The sequence below is a fragment of the Belonocnema kinseyi genome, chromosome 6, assembly GCF_010883055.1.
Source record: "Belonocnema kinseyi isolate 2016_QV_RU_SX_M_011 chromosome 6, B_treatae_v1, whole genome shotgun sequence".
Lineage (NCBI taxonomy): Eukaryota > Metazoa > Arthropoda > Insecta > Hymenoptera > Cynipidae > Belonocnema > Belonocnema kinseyi.
In genome coordinates, this window is record NC_046662.1 from 132,256,993 (window position 1) to 132,273,078 (window position 16,086).

The 16,086-nt window shown below is 34.1% G+C and overlaps 1 protein-coding gene across 7 annotated transcripts in view; it reads right to left on the bottom strand.

Annotated features, from left to right (window-relative positions):
* LOC117174717 (WD repeat-containing protein 91) overlaps positions 1 to 16,086 on the bottom strand; it is a 382,815-nt gene that overhangs the window by 281,937 nt on the left and 84,792 nt on the right. For 2 of the 7 annotated variants that reach the window (XR_004467344.1, XR_004467345.1), the window contains exon 2: positions 8,938 to 9,099. The exons of 4 other annotated variants lie outside the window; for them this stretch is intronic. The gene's annotated coding sequence lies outside the window, so the exon portion shown is untranslated. Of the gene's footprint in view, positions 1 to 8,866; positions 9,100 to 16,086 lie in introns of those variants that run through there. One more of the 7 variants, XR_004467346.1, reaches the window with a different exon arrangement.

Below are 16,086 nucleotides of genomic sequence, written 5' to 3' on the forward strand. Positions count from 1 at the left end.
TACTTTTTCTTTTCTTCCTTGCGGTTCTGGGAGAATAGCGTACAAGCGGTGAATTGTTCTCGGATGGGCTTCTTGCTGATGTTCTTTTTGGTGGTAAATTTCTTGGTGTCCAAGTAGCTGCCATTTTCACAAAAATAATAATTTGTCTCGGCTCACTTGTTGCACTCACAAAAGCTTGCACATTTTTCCGAATAAAAAGAAATAAGCACTTCAAGGTGTAGTCGAAGACTGATCTACATGGATCTGGACTGTGCACTCTGTAGTGTCTGTAACGTTGTACCTGATCTTCCCAGAGGACGTTTTCTCCAAGTTTTCCTACAGTTTACTCAGAGATTTAAGTTGACGAGGGAAAGTTTATGATTAAGAAACTTTCCATTTATATGAAATACAAAACTGAAATTTTCTGTTAAACGACGGCAGCTTACTGAAACCTAGTGAGAACACGGGCCTTTTGTCCTGCAGAAGGCCTAAGTTGCGAAATTCTGAAAATTTTGAAATTTTTCAGTTTGCCGTTTCTAACTAATGTAATCGAAATCTGGAATATTACGATTCCTGACCTGTGCAACATGTCTAAAAATATAAGAAATAGGACAAGTTATTAATATTGCAATGTACTGTTGACCGAACTCAGTTCAAATCAAGCAGGTTTTACACTTCAAGTCGTATAATCAATCGGAATCAAAATAATATGTTATTTTTTGTAAAAGAAATTAGGCGATATGTGTTTCACGGATTTGTAAAAAAAATATATATATATATATCCAAGAAATCAGGCGTATTTGCAGTTTCTGCTTTGTTTTTCAAAAATCCTATTTATAGCCTTCCTTGGTAATCCGCTGGAATCCGCGCTTTTGCGAAAAAAATTAAAAGTAGATTTTCTCAAAAAAAAAAAAAAAACCCCCTTGTGTTTTTTCCCCAGTTTTTTTAAATTGCACTTTGATAAGGAATATATCTTTTGAGTGTAATGCGTGCTAAATAATTTTTGGGACCAGGAGAATTTATTTTCCTTCGAATTGAATTTTCTACTTTTTCTCGTAAACAATCTTTCATGGTGTACACAAAAATTCTAAAATTAAATTGTTAAGAAAAAAAAATCTCCGGGCCTCAACAATGGTTCAACCCGCATAAATCTGACACGATGGGTTTATTCTATTACCCATTAGGAGAATCTTTTAAATAATATTTGGAAGAAGAGAAACATATTCTGTTTAAAATTTCAGCTTATAAAAGGAAGATTTCGCATTCGTTATGTGCCGGCTACGTCATTTTTGAATTCCAGGAGAATATTTTTTCCCTTAAAATTTAATTTTTTAATTTTAATCGTACGAAATGAAAGATATCGTAAAATAACAATAGCCGTATTTGATATAACTTTTTTGAACTCGCAAACTTTTATCTACACGTTTGTCGTGTCTGTTGCTTGCAAAAAACGTATAAAATTCTATTGCATGAAAACAATTCTCTTAGCCGTAATGGCCGTACATTAAGCGTATTCAAATTTTCAACTTTTCAGACACATTACATATTCCGGGAATCGTGAAACCCTGCAGATTCCGAATATTATATTTACAAATCGTTACTTCAAAAACTTTTAAAAAATTGGCTGTGTATGTTCGTTCAGCTAACAGAGAAGCAACCCCTACTAAAAAGGGCCAGGGACGCTGGCGTCTCAGATTACGGGATTTTCATTCAACGCTGAGAAGGGGCAGGGAGAGTGGAGCCTCAGATTACGGTATTTTCATTCAATACTAGTGTTCCCACATCTGGCAGTGCAAACTTAAGACTCCAAGACAAGCCCAAGGCAACACTACGTATACTTCTACGAAGCTTCTTATGAGATCAAACATGTCGCCTTATAATCGTATACATGAAGCCAAGCCAGTGGTGATTTCAAATCAGCTAAAAGTACCTACAATTTAATATAGGATCAAAATGTAGTTACGGTAACATCACCTTTTATCCAATTCTTCGAATTCTCAGATCTTGCCGCACTGAGTATACGTCGTGTCAGCAACCTGATTCGATACTGTTGGCGTCAAGGTTACCCTACTTTTGAAGACTAATTTCTCGGCTCGTAATGATTATTTCACAAACATACAAAACAATAGTCGTCTATTGACTTTTCAACTACAAGTATATGTATCTATCTAAACAATTTTTCTTAAATCAATATGAAAAAACAGAATCCAACAAGTATCTGCATGGAGTAAATCTAAGGCAAATAACTACTAAGATCCTGGCGGTAGTTACAAAAATTTGCTCAAAAGACTTCTCTGACGTTTGACGGATTTGCACGTTTCTTGAAATTCTGAATCTAATAATATATATTTTTAGGAGTCACTTTTTTATTCAAAATTATATTATTTTAAGAATAAGCTTAGTCAAAACTACCCTACTTTTAAAGACTACTTTCTCGGCTTGTAATAATTATTTAACAAATTTACAAAAAAATAGTCGTCTATTGACTTTTGAACTACTAGCATATGTATCTAAATAATTTTTCTGAAATAAATTTGAAAAAACAAAATCCAACAAAGAGTCTGCATGGAGTAAATTTAAGGCAAGTAACTACCAATCCTGGCTACTCACCAGTAATACTGATGTGTAACATCAAATTAAATTAAAAGATACAAAAACATATTATATAAAAGCCTCCTAAAAATCAAAGATGCTTTTTTTGACAAACTACAATTTAATTGGAGAAAAAACAAAATCTTTACAATGTTTTTGGACGAGTCTGATTAGTACCTGAAAATTCTAAGAGATGGCATTAGTATTCACTAATGTGAACCATTTTCGTCGAGCTTGATCCTTCAAATGACGCCTGTTAAAACTTCAGCCATTTATGTTTACGCATTTACAAGTTACAGCACTGAGAAGCGACTAACCTCCGAGTTTTTTTTAATATGGAAAAATCTGAGTTTCGAGTTTTGATCAAACACTACTATCTTCGCAAGAAAACAATATCCGAGACCAAGGGCAAGCTGGATAAGTATTACCCGTACTCTGCACCGTCAATTGGAACGATTCATACGTGGTTTACCGAGTTTCGTTGTGGCCGTACGAGCACAGTTGATGCTGAACGATCTGGACGCCCAAAAGACATCACTACACCAGAAAATGTCGAAAAAATCCATGATATGATGTTGAATGATCCAAAGTGAAATTGAGAGAGGTAGCTAATGCTGTAGGCATATCATTGGAACGTGTGGGCAATATCGTGCATTCAGTTTTGGGCATGAAGAAGCTCTGCGCGCGATGGGTGCCGCGTTTGCTCACAGTGGACCAAAAACGAATTCGTGTGACAACTTCCCAGCAGAATTTGGCATTATTTTCGCGTAAGCCGACAGAGTTTTTGCGCCGATTCATAACCATGGATGAAACTTGGATCCACTACTACACTCCTGAGTCAACGCAACAGGCAAAACAGTGGGTTCCACCGTGCCAAAGTGCTTCGAAGCGTCCAAAAATACAACAATGGGTCGGAAAGGTTATGGCCTCCGTATTTTGGGATGCACATAGCATAATATTCGTGAACTATCTTGAAAAAGGTAAAAAAATAACCGGAGCATACTATTCATCATTATTGGACCGATTGAAAATCGAAATCGCCGAAAAACGACCGCATTTGAAGAAGAAAAAAGCGCTTTATCATCACGACAATGCGCCTGTTCATTCATGCTTAGTTGCACAAGCAAAATTGCATGAAATCGGCTTCAAATTGGTTCCTCAGCCACCGTATTCACCAGACCTGACCCTTAGCGACAATTACTTGTTCCCTAACCTGAAGAGATGGCTCACCGGTAAGGTTTTTTACTCAAATGAGGAGCTCATAGCTGAAACTGAGGCGTATTTTGGAGACCTTCCGATCGAGTACTTTTCGGACGGTATCAAAAAGTTAGAAAATCGTTGGACTCGCTGTATCGACCTAAAAGGAGAGTATGTTGAAAAATAAAACCGACTTTCGCCAAAAAAAACGTCTCCGTGTTTCATTTTTCAGGAACTTATCAGACTGCCTAGTATAGTAAAGTAGACAAGAGACATACATTAAGGCGGTAAATTCATTAATACAGAATAAAGACATCATTTAAAGGAACCGCGAAAGATTAAAACTCGCCAAAGTAACTGGAATTTTAACTTGGTTTTGTTCATTTGATAATACTTTGATATATTTTGTTAACATTCTAGACATTACTAGAACTGTTTTCAATAACATAGTTTTCTCTTTTAATGGAAAATATTATAAACAATTAAAAGGTTGTCCTATGAGTTCACCATTGTCTCCTATAGTTTCAAATTTTGTTTTAGAAGATGTGGAAACCAGAGAGCTTTGAAAACATTTAATTTTAAACCTATTTTATATAAAAGGTATGAGTATGAGATTTCAGCTATTATTTCTACTGAAAAAAACTGTCTCTTTTATAAATACTCTTAACGGCATTGAAATTTTCATACAGTTTACATTTGAACTTGAAAATAATAATTTCATAAATTAAATTGATTTACAAATTATAAAAGCGTCAAAAAGTAAGCTAATTACCAATTGGTTCAAAAACGCTTCATGGTCTGGTAGATATCATAATTTTAATTCTCATCGTATATTGTCAAAGGTGGGCCTAATAAAAGGTTTACTCGATGGTTCAAAATAATTATCCGATTCCTTTGATAAATAGTATTATTCGAGAATGACTTCCTAAAATCTACAATGGTTCCAATAGGAAAAATAACCGGGTTAACACGCACAAAAAATCGGATTTTGAAGTTACGTTAGCGTATGTTCAAGGACAGTCTGAAAGGTTGCAAATATCGTTAAAAAAATTCAACATAAATGTTTATTTTAGTAATCCAAACTCTCTTAAAAAATGTTTACTCAATCCAAAAGATATTGATAGTACCGAACATTTGTATGGAATTGTATATCTCATTAAATGTAATTGTTGTAAAAAAGTATATATTGGTAAAAAAAAGGTAGAAAATTAAAAACTAGAGTTTCAGAACATAAAAGAGATTGTAGGGATGAACATTTCAATACAGGTATTTCACAACATTGTTAGAACTTACACCATTATTTTGATTTAAAAAATACTCAAATCCTTGCTATTGAAAAAATACATATAAAAGACGCATAATAGAATCCATTTTTATAAACAAATATGACAATATTTCGATTAACTTACAAACAGAAATTATGAATATCAACAAAATAAATCAAAGTATTATAAAATAAACAAAATCGAGTTAAAATTCCAGTTACTTTAACGCACTTTCCTCATTCACGGTTTCTTTGGGTGACGCCTTTATTCTGTATTAATGAATTTGCCGCCTTAATGTGTAAAAATCTTGCCTACTTTTCTATATGTTCGTCGCTGTCCAAAAACATTGTAAAGATTTGGTTTTTTCCGTCAATTAAGATGTAGTTTCTCAAAAAAGCCTCTTCGATTTTTATGAGGCTTTTATTATATGTTTTTTGTACATTTTATTTTCATTTGGTGTCGAGAATCAGTATTACTTTTAAAAAACAACTCTAGACTTGTTCAGTGACATATTTACCGGTTTTTTTAAAGATGTCGGATTTAATTGACCCAATTATTAAATTTGTTTGAAGAAATATTTTATTGTCATTAAGGTCTTATGAAAATACTTCATTATAAAACACGCATTTCTTAAATCATTAGTTTGGCAAACGTTTTGACCAGGGATAGGGCTCCTCCTCAGTGCCAGATATAAGATTTAAATGAAATTAAAATTAAAAGTTTGGCATTCAGTATTTGGTAAAAAAATGTGTTTTCATGCATAAACTTAGTATTTATATGTCGTGCATCCCCTTTCTCTCTCCTTCTCGATCTCTCTCTCCCTCTCTTTCACCGTCAACTCCCTCTCTGTGTGGTCGTCCCGTTCCGTCGCAGAAGGATGAGGTGATCGTGGGGAAGTAAATCACTTCGTAATCCCATAAACACAAAAACCACAAAAACATCGCAAAGAGACACATACTTAAAGTTTGAGACGGAGTTAATGGAAAGCTTCGATTTAGTGAAGAAAAAACGGAATTTCAGGATCCCGTCAAATCATGTCTTCGCTTATTAGACGTGGTTTCCCGTTTTACAAATGTGCCGAAAGAAAAGGCAGTCGAGGCGGTTCTTAGTAGGTGGAATCAAATGAGCGAAAAAAACAAAAATTCCATGGACAGATTTTGAGGAAGGACTTCGATTATGTCTAAATAGTACAGATTTCAATTTCAAAAACCAAACTTATTTTCAAAAAATAGGACTACCCATTCGCCGATTTTAGCAGATTTAGTTATGGACGACCTGGAAACGGGTATTTTACTGAAAATAGGTTTTCAAGTACCGTTGTGTGTCCGTTATGTTGACGACATATAAGTAGCTCTTCCGGAAAATGAAGTAGAAAACGTTCTAAAAGTTTTAAATTCAAATGATTATGAGATTAAATTTACGCTAGAGAAGGAACAAAATAGGGCCATAAACTTTCTGAATGTAACTATTCACAGGAATGACGTTCAAGAAATAAAGTGTAATTGGTATCGCAAACTCACCAGGTCTGGTGGAAACCTAAATTTTTATTCAAATTACCCACAAAAGTACAAAAAAAGTGTAGTTTTTAATATGGTCGACAGAGCCATTTTTCTTTCGGATAAACAATATCATCAAGAAAATTTGCGATTAGTGGAAGACACACTCCGCGAAAACTTTTACCCGGAAAAATTTGTTAAAGATAATATAAATTTCAGATTAAATAGTTTGGCCCAAAATGAACAGCGTAGAGTTGACGAAATAGTTCAAAACGCGGAAATTAGGTCTTTTATTAGCATTCCATATGTTGAAGGTCTATCTGAGCGAATTGCGAAAGTTCTCGGGCATTATGACATAACCACGGCGTTTAAAAACAAAAGAGACCTTACGTCGGTCCTGAGGCCCACTAAAGATAAATTAAATCATTTGCAAAATATCGATATTGTTTATGGCATTTGGTACCATACCAACGTGGGAAAACTTTCAAAAATATACTATCCTGTTGTAAAGCGAAACAAATTTTGAGAAAACGTGGTCACTACAGTTGTCGTCTTCTAAAGGGTACCGGCAATCAGTCATCTCAATTTTCAGGTAGAATTATGGCCGCAGCTCTTTTAATAATAAAGCACCGTTTCTTTGAACCCTGTAAGTTGTAAAATTGGAGGACCTCTGTGAATACTGTTTCAGTTTTCTTCGTGATTTGAAGCGGAGCGGATGTCTCTAATTTTGATTTACTTCCCCGCGATCACATCATCCTTCTGCGACGGAACAGGACGACCACACAGAGAGGGAGTTGATGGTGAAAGAGAGGGAGAGAGAGGCGGAGAGAGAAAGTGAGAGGAGCTGCAAGACATATAAATACTAAGTTTATGCATGAAAACACATTTTTTTACAAAATACTGAATGTCAAACTTTTAATTTTAATTTCATTTAAATTTTATGTTTAAATCTTATATCTGGCAGTGAGGAGGACCCCTATCCGTGGTCGAAACGTTTGCCAATCTAATAATTTCAGAAATGCATGTTTTATAATTAAGTATTTTCAAAAGACCCTAATGCGAATGAAAAATTTCTTCAAACTAACTCTAGACTGTTGAAAGATGTTTGACTCCGAAATGGAATATTCTCGTTTTTTACAAGAAAATAAGCACAGGCATTTTTATTCCTTTCACTTTAAACAAATTTTTTTTTAATTATATGTAAGAAAATATCGTTACTTATATATTATTTTAGATTCTCTGAAAAAGGCACGCAGTAATAACTGAAACGTCAGAATTTCAATAAACGAACTTTCCAGTAATTTCGTTTTATTCTTCTAATTTAATGAAGACCGCAAGACCTACAAAAAATTCTTACTCATATTTACATTGACGGTTGCAGAAACGATTGATTTGATTCTTATCAAATCTACTTATTAAATATGGATATCCATGAATATCCAACAAATATCCAAGCAGATCCCAGCAGCAACGACTTAGTTTCAAATCAGTGGAACTCTATTTGGAAATCCAAACAGAAACCAAATTAAATTTAGTGCAAAGCCTCAAGTACGTTACTAAACTAAACAGAAACCAAATTAAATTTTTTTCGAGAATCCAAGTGAGTTATAGTGCTGTAACATCGAAACAGATCCTGGTAGCCATTTGGACTTTTTGTGCTATCAGTAAAACTCTACTTGAAAATCCAAATAGAAACCAAATCAAATTTAGTTCGGACATCCAAGTAGGTTACAGCATTGGAACATACAAACATATCCTAGTAGCCATTGGGACTTGTTGTACAATCGGTAAAACTCTATTTGAAAAATCAAACACAAACTAAATCAAATTTACTTTTGAAATGAAGGTATGTTAAAGTGTCGGAACATCCAGACAGATCCTAGCAGCCATTGGAGCCTGGTGCGTTATCTGGAAAATTCGATTAAAAAATCTAAACAGAATCCAATGTTTGAAAATCCAAGTAGATCACATTCAGGAATATCGAAAGAGAATCCAAACAAACTTATTTAGAAAATTAAAGCAGGTTACAATGTCGAAACATCCAAACAGAAAACCAATTCAGAGCGTTTGGAAATTCAAGTCGATCTGAACAAAATTACAAAACTTTTCACGCCATGAATAAAATTTGATTTCTAAATCCTGTAACGCTAAATTTTATATGTTGCAAATTGCTCGGATTTTTGTTACTTTTTAATCGTAAGCAATGAGCGGATTTGAGATGACTGTTTCTTCCTAGGTACCTTGTTTATTCATTTCTGAATAATTTTGTTGTAATTAGAAAAATAATTTAATAATTACGTAATGATCTGTATTTGCAACAAAAATTGTACTTTTTACCCATTTCTATCGTTTTGACGTTAATCAGTATTTGAAATACATGTGTCGGGCAGTTTTTATTGCAGACGAACCTTTGAATTTCTTTCCATTCATCCTTTATTGCTTCTAGTTTCCGCACGGAGATCATACGAATTTTGAGCAGCTATATTGCTTACTAATTCAGGTAAGCCTTAAAATGCAGAAAACGTCTCTTTGACCACATTTTTTCTCGTACCTCAAAAATTTACTCGAAACTGAAAAAAAAATCATTTTTAATTAAAGACAAGTGTGCATGGCAACAAAGTCACTTTGTTGAAACAAAGAAATTCCTTGCAATAAAAAAAATTTCAATCCAAGAAAAATTTCGGCAGCCGAGAGTTTCATTTTTTGTAACCAGCCTGCACCTCAACAATGAAAGGGTCTAACTGACACTGCTATTGCTATTTCCTTTTTGATTATTACCTCGTTTAGAACCAAACGCACCTTTTTCCATCACTTACTTTAGCGAAATTTTCTGCTACCGAATCGATTGTTAAAAAAAATTAAAAACAATAAACTCTGATGTAAAATTTTCTAAACTTTCAAAATACGCCATCAGAATTGCAACAAAATTCAAACTTAAATAATTTTATTCATTTATTCAACAAAAAATTCGAATTTTTGATTGCATCAAATCTTTATTTGATTATTTTCGCCTCGAATTTGTAAAGATATACCTCTAAAAACTTAAATTCTTGCTTTCATGGACCCTAAGCTTAAAAATCTATAAGTTGTAACACGAGGAATAGAGGGAGATAAAAGGATAGCACGGCCCTGTAAACAGGAGGTTGCTGAGGTCATTTGCGCATGTGATCAGAGAAGGAGGACAAAGGCCCCGGACAGCCAGAGAATCGTCGTTGATCGATACGTATGATTTCATTTTAACTGTGATTCCTATAAATTCCTTAAATATCATTGCTTATTGTAATCAAGACGCTAAAAACTTTGCTCGTATGATTAACGGTCCATTTACACCCTAGCGTAAAAAACGGAAAGAGTTCGGAAAGAGGTTCGGTTCCGATCCTTTCCGAATTGTATGTGAACTTTGCTTCCAATTTCTTTCCGATCGACTCTCTTTCCGAAGGTTTCCGATGTTTTTCTTAACTTTCTTAGGAGTGTCCCACTGCATCTACTTCTTTCTGAACGTTTCCGATTTCTTTCCGAATAAGTGTTGCAGTGTCCCATTATCTTATTCCGATGCTTTCCGAATATTCACCTGTGTCCCACTTTTATGTTCGTTCCGAGTCTTTCTGATTTCTTTCCGAATGAATGCAAAATATAAAAAACACACACACCCATCCACACACACACACGCACACATTTATATATAATTAAAATAGATAGATGTATAAATATAATGAAATATAAAAGAAATATAAATAAATCTAGACAAATTATTTTTACAAAATAAATTTTTCAGCTAACATTATTGATCGTCAAACAAAAAAAGTTTCTAAAAGTAGTTCCACTTCTATTATAAGTTATCGTATTTTTAACAAAAAAAGAGATGAAACAGATTTATTTTTAATGAAACAGTTGTGTTTTTTAACCAAAATGATGCCAAGTTCACCTCAATATATGAATTTTTGAAACCAAGAAAAAACGAGTTTTCAGAACACAGTTGAATTTTCAACCAAAAAGAATGACTTTATAACAAAATTGCTGAATTTTCAACAAATTAATCAAATTAACTTCAATTTTCGAGTGGTTTCCTGCATGCCCCACTGTTTATTTTTTGTCCATTGAAAATAAACTGTCGTATAAATATTTTTCTAAAAACCGTTTCTATATTGACACAAAAAACCAAGATTTACTCCAAAAATAACTGCACAAAAGAATGTGTGACTGAATACATTATGGAAAATAAAGTATATCTGAATATTTGTATGATTTTAAACAAAAATCTTAGGAAAATCGCTATCAATTTCTCTTGCGTCGCTATTTTGTTTCTTCGATTTTATTCATATCGATTATGGTTAGTATTCGATTGCACGGAACTCGATTTTGAACCAGACCTCATTTGAAACAAAGCAATTAAATGTGGATATATTTTTTGTTGAAACCTACAAGACTCATTATTATCATTGGCAGAGGTTGATATTAACTAACGTCTTTTTTTCAAACATATAATGACATTGAATTCTTTGGTTCAGTCAAGTATTAGTGCAATCGAATGCTTACTATCGATTGGGATTATCGATCGCACCACTGAAAGCGAGTGAGTGAGTAAGCGACAATCTTAGATCAAAATGGCGCGGGAGACAAGCAGAGGAGAGATGCTGTCAGAGCTCTTCCTAAGATTCTTGATTAAAATCACAACAAATTTCGGATATTCCTAATTTCCCATAGTGCTTTCAGTAAAAAAGGTCATTGTGCTTTTCATCATTCAGACAAGCTCAGTTCAATTTATATTTCATATTGTATTATTTTTAAGATACAAAGAAGGAATTTTATCAATCACTTATGGTAGTAATTACAAATGAGACTTGGGCAAATTGAATATTCGAAATTTTTAGATGTGATAATGTGCAGCAATAATTTACGTGATTTAAGAAAGTCTAAAAGGCTTTCTGAGTTATGAAATTTTCCTATTTCTAGGTTTTAAGGAATCAACTTTGCTGGAATCAACAGGTATCAATCTGATCTCTGCAATTTAAAAGGCTTGGAAGATAAAAATAAATTGTTTTTACGAAAAAATATATTTTTTATTTGTTTAGGAAAGAAATGGGATAAATTCGGAAAGAGTAAAGTGGGTAGCCATTCAGAAAGAAATCGGAAATATTCGACGACATTCGAAAATGATCGGAAAAGGAGTCGGAGAGTGGGACATTCGGACAGAAATCGGAAAGGTTCATGGGACAGCTTGAAGTTCGGAAAGAAATCAGAAGATTAGTTCCCATACAATTCGGAAAGGATCAGAAAGGAACCTCTTTCCGAACCCTTGTCGAAATCTTTCCGAATCTCTCTGACGCGGTCTTTCCGAAGCCTTTCCGTTTCTTCCGCTAGGACAGTGGTAATATAAAGTTCAAAGTTGATTCATCTTACTCGGAACTCTTATTCATTTATTTTTCCCAACAAACTGCGAAATATAGACTCTTGCAAGATTACTCTTCTCAAGCTCGAGATGGCGATGATCAATACGGTGGCTAAAAGCCAAATTTTCTTCTATTCCTGGTTTTCCGTATTGGAGCAATATTTTCAAATAAATTCCCATACGCGCATTATATAGGGGTTTTTTGGATCCCTGATCACAAATCCGAAATCAGATTGTCCTAATGCCAAATAACTCTGAGTTGAAAATGTACTATGTGTCAACGGTGGCCGTGTGGCGGCGCCATCTATGCAGTTAACCTATGTTCGTTGCAAATGTATGGCAAAATCAAAGATCTTTGGTAAAATAATAACATTAAAATTAATAACACAGTAAAAGTAGTTTATTGATAGTGTTAAATAATCGTTGAGTTTTTTGAGTAATGTCTGCGAAATTTTTCATTTTCTGAGTGAAAGAAAACTGAAAAAACTGCTTTTAGATCAAATATTCGCAGTGCTCAAATTTCGAACCAAAATGGTGAAGTGCGTTTGTTTTTATTGTAAATCGGGATAAAAAAGTAATCGGGAGAAAGACAAAGCTAATCAAATTCAATTTTAGAAAGCAACAAAGGATCAAAATATTGTTAAAGAATGATAAAAACTATTTTAAGGGATAATAACAAAATTAAGTGTTGTGGCAACGTTGTTACATATAAAGTGTATAGGTATATCTTCTTGTTCTTAAAGTTTTGCGCTTTTTTAAAATATTATTTTATTGTTCATATTGCCTGTGAATAATGGGCATTATTTAATATAATCCAAAGCAACGCCTTTGCACTTTAGAATCTAAAAAAATTATATCTTAATATATTTTCAAATTTTCAAGTTTAAAAAAAATGAACTAAAATTATACATTACAAGCAAATTTAATTCATTTTAATGAATTTGTTCAAAATTTTGCTTTTCGGCACTACTCTTTTCATAATATTTAGTTTAAGATGTAACCCTTACACCACAAGGTGGGGTGTTTAGACACCCCAAGTCCCTATTTTGGCGCATAAGCTAGATCTAGAGCGTCTCAGGGGGGTAGGGATCTCAATAGCCTCCTCTTCAGTTGTCCTCTGCACGTGGGAATGGATGAGGGTCACTAATTCATGCTACAAATGTTTTGAGAAGCGATAATATGAATTTTTACTGTGCAATTTGGAATATGTGATACGTATCTTTTTCATGTTTTAAAGTATTTTTGTATACTGTTTTTTATGCTGATGTTTATGTAACTGCATTTTTTGGGTCAATATATTATTTACGTTACCTGCAAGAAGCTACTTAATCATTTATTATCTTTTATTAAATAGATTATGCGTTAGGGACTGTGTATTATAGCCTTTGTGATTCCTATAACTGAAAAAATCCAAGAAATGGAATTTTCTCGTTATAATTGAGAAGAAATTGATTGAAGAAGTCCTTTGAATAATTGTATAATTTTTTGAAATACCTTAGAAACAATATTATACCATAAATCATTCGTAATGTGTTTCATAACGACTAGGGTGGGAAGACACCCCACCTTGTGGCAAATGAGACTCTGGCTCACCTTGTGGTGTGAGGGTTAAGACGAAAAGGAAATTTTCATTATACTTGGCTTTAAACTAAACATGACCTTAAGGGTCTCATTCTAAAAAAGAAATCGCATTATAAGAACTAAGTTTTAAAAATAATTTGCAAATTTCTAATTTAGCCATATTACATTGATATATCCTCGCCTATCAGGACATTTAGATTTCGATGAATGTAACGTGATAGAATAAAGCTTTTTGAAGGTGAAATTTGGTAATCAATTTTATAAACAAATTTAATTAATTTTAATGAATTCAGTTAATAATTTGCTTTTCGTCATAACTATTGTCATGAAATTTAGCTTAAGATTTAAGAGGAAATGGGAATTTTGATTATAATTGTTTTTAAATTAAGCATGAAGTAAAGATATTATAAGCTAAAAAATAAAAGTTGTTAAAAATGATTTATAAAATCGAGCAAACTATTTTATTGTTAATTATAACTATTTTTTTAAAATAACTCGAGTTGAATTTTTCAAATAAATATTTCACAATTTTTCTTGTTTACTTAACAATAGTTTTTAGGATTTAATGTTTTTCTCTCACTTTATGTAATAGTTGCAACTATTATTAAATCCTAATACTATAGGGCTTACTTTATTCCTTAAAATATTCTCTGCAAATCTCATTGGGACGTTTTTATTAAAAAAATTTTATTTAGGGATTATAAAATCGTTATTTTGGCAATCAATAGGTGTTCGCCAAGACATTTTTTTAAAATAAAAACGTACCAATGAGATTTGCAGAGAATCTTTGGAGGAATAAAATATAAGCACTACAGCATTAGAATTAAATAAGAATGGCAAGTTTTACCTAAAGAGAAAAAGAAAAACTCCAAACTCTAAATAGTCATTGTCAAATAAAGAAAACCCGAAATATTATTTTCAAAAGTCCACCTCGAGTTCTTTTCCAAAATTAGTTATAATTAACATTAGCATATTTCTCTCGATTTAAAAAAATCATTTTTAACAAGGTTCATTTTTTTAACTTGAAATAACGTATGCTAATATTAATAAACATTCACTGATAATATTAGCAAATAATAAATAATTAATAATAATAATTGAGGTTCTGGTGGTTCGGAACCCACTTTAACCTGTAGGTCCCCCCATCGCGTACTTGACTGTGACCCAGTACGTCAATGATGAGGTAAAAAACCAGGCTTTGTCCAATATGTCTGGTCACTCTGCTCTTATCAGATCACTTGATTGCATTATAAAAATGTGTCCATGACTGATGATATATTCCGGGGCAGCCCCGTGCAAAAATAATCAAAAATAAAAATCCAACTCTAACGAAAAATAAATTCCTTGAACATGCTGGGCAGTAACCAACTTAAGCCTGTGACGACATTTTAAATAGAAATAATGATAAATAAATCATAAATAAGGAAACAAATTGCGTTCATAAAACACATATGTTTATTAAAATATTTGAAAATCCGAAATGAATTTAAATTAGTGAATCAAAAATATTATAAATATTCGGTTTTGATTCATCTAGAATCAAACCGAAGGGCCTATGACAAAGCCACCGAACGCGTCCTCGGGTTGCGGATAGAGGGTCCCTGTACCAAGGGTTTCTGCTGAATATGGTTACAAAAATAAATAGGCAGTCGCGGACAATTGTCCAGGGGTAGTCCCGAAGGAATTAACCCCTAAGCGGAGGTGTGAACACCGTGCCAAAAGCTGAATGGCACCTGGGTGAGGTGTCTAGAACGGTGACTCTGGGATACCGGGCGACCTCTCAGAGTACGCAGCCTTATCCTTGCATGCGGGGCTTTACAAGGATGGACGAACCCCTTTCCCTAGCTTCTCGTGGGAACAACAATGACAAGACCAAACATAAATGTAGTAAGTGCGGTTCAAAACAACAGAACGCGCAGGGCTCCCGACAATGGGTCGGCCAACAATGCCGACCAATCTAGAGCTGGGGGAGCCAATGAAAATGGATTCAATGCGATGGATCGGCGGGATCTCGTGACCTTTGGGTGGACGGAGCAGCTGAATCACGACTTGCTAGACTGCTACGATGCGAGTGTGGCCCGTGAACGGGGTTACATGGCACGGCTGCATGCTCTGTGGTGCGAGAACACCCGGAGCTATCGCACTTTTCGCAGCAACGTCTGCGAAACCATGCTGAACTACTCCGTAAAAGGGGCTATGTAAGCGGAACGCCTATTCTACCACAGCTAGAACAAGCCGGCAACACAGAAAGAGAGGCGACACTAAGACCAACCGCGGTCAGGCATCCAATAGATGAAGAGCGATGCTTTACGACCCGGAGAAACATCAACACCAAGGTTTTTCTCAAGCCTAAAGATCTGGCTGAAATGGATGACGAGGTTCATGGACATTTTTCCGGTGAATCCTACCTCTGGGCTATCAATTATTGTGTGTATAATGCAGCGAGAGCTTTGGCCGATGCGAACCGTAAAACACACTTAACAAACCAAAGCTGCTGACCATCAGGCAGCATATTGTTGAGAGAATACGGATACTATCTGACGCTAAGAGAAGTCTAGAGCGGAGGGAGAGATGGGTCAGAGAAAAT